This window comes from Ursus maritimus, unplaced genomic scaffold, assembly GCF_017311325.1.
Source record: "Ursus maritimus isolate PB19 unplaced genomic scaffold, ASM1731132v1 scaffold_10, whole genome shotgun sequence".
NCBI classification, from domain to species: Eukaryota; Metazoa; Chordata; class Mammalia; order Carnivora; family Ursidae; genus Ursus; species Ursus maritimus.
The window spans coordinates 55,608,186-55,609,731 of NW_024423344.1; the positions used below are offsets into that span (position 1 = coordinate 55,608,186).

General features: G+C 38.0%; 1 pseudogene; it reads right to left on the reverse strand.

Annotated features, from left to right (window-relative positions):
* The window catches only part of LOC103659218, a 9,583-nt pseudogene extending 8,552 nt beyond the window's left edge, over positions 1-1,031 (reverse strand).
* Positions 1,032-1,546: the final 515 nt, after the last annotated feature.

A 1,546-nucleotide genomic window follows, 5' to 3' on the forward strand; every position in this document is an offset into this window, starting at 1 on the left:
GCTTTCAGTTTTTCGCCCTGGCTCAACAAGCTTTCAACACATATCTTCAGTAAGATAATACGTAGGCATTTTTTGAAGTTTAACCACTTGGGTACCATTATTCTTGTCCCCACCAACTGGTTTTGTGACAATAGCAAGAACCTTCTCCTTCTATTTCTTTTCAACCCTGGATTTAGCTGCGGAATACTTTCTCTTGTACATGACCTTTCTGGAATACGTAGCTCATCAGGAATATCTGTCATTTCCCCTAACAATAACAGGATTTTGGCTGCAGTGGGGTTTCCTCTTCTTTGGTGTTTAGCCTTGAGGTTACCTTTTTTTTTTTTTAAAGATTATTTATTTATTTATTTATTTATTCGACAGATTGAGAGAGAGAGAGAGAGCAAGCACAAGCAGGGGTGCGGCAGGCAGAGGGAGAGAGAGAAGCAGGCTCCCCGGTCAACAGATACTCAGCTTCTTCTTGAAGTAAGCATCAGGGAGACGTTTTGGATTTTCACTCTACTGATATCAATTTTGGTGGAGGTGGCAATGACAAATTTCTGGTATGCTCTACACAGAGGAAGTCCTATAATAAGTAGCAAGCCACTGCTCAGTTGTTCCAGGAAAACCACCCTCTTTCTTCTATGGCGCCCAGTGAGGATGATCAAAATAGTCCCAGGAGTGATGCTAGCTTTCAGTTAACTAAATGTTTAAAATAATTTATTTAAAGATTTATTTATTAGGGGTGCGGCAGGCAGAGGGAGAGAGAGAAGCAGGCTCCCCGGTCAACAGAGAACCCAATGTGGGGCTCAGTCCCAGGACCGTGGGATCATGACCTAAGCCTAAAGCAGACACTTAACCGCCTGAGCCACCCAGGTGCCCCGAGATTACCATTCTTAACTTGCCACTAATATCAGTCTTCTTGGCTTCAGGTTTCTTTTCCTTAGTATCCAGCTTCTCAGATTTTTCAACTGACATCATGGAAGATGGGAAAGATCTAATTTTTAAATCAAAGTTATTCACATACATACTATAAAGAAGCTCCTACTTCTGCAAAGGTTTTTGAAAACATTGTTCTCCAGAATGCCTTCCCTTTTCAATGACCCGCATTTTCATTTAGGTGATTCTTTTAGCATTTAACTCATATCTCAAGTTTAGTTACATATTAATTTTTTGTTTTTAGAAATCATCTATTACATTGAGATGATTTATATTTAAACAAATTTTCCAAGTCAAAGATTTAGAAATAATAAAAATGCCTACTTCATAGTTAAAAAAATATTTTTGCAGTTTTATTTTACACTTTCTTTGAAAATATCAATACACACACACATACACACACAACACACCCTCAGAATAACATTAATTCCTGAACACTTCATGCTGACATTTGGACTTTTGATTAAACAGTTTTTCAATGGTCTTGATCTAAGATGCATGGACGTGAGATAATAGTTTGAAGCCACAGGTCCATTTCAAAACTGAATTTTCACTAAATGTCACAGTACGTCTCTCTACCGTTTCTCTAGAATGAATGTATTGGTTCCCAGAAGGAAAATATATTTAT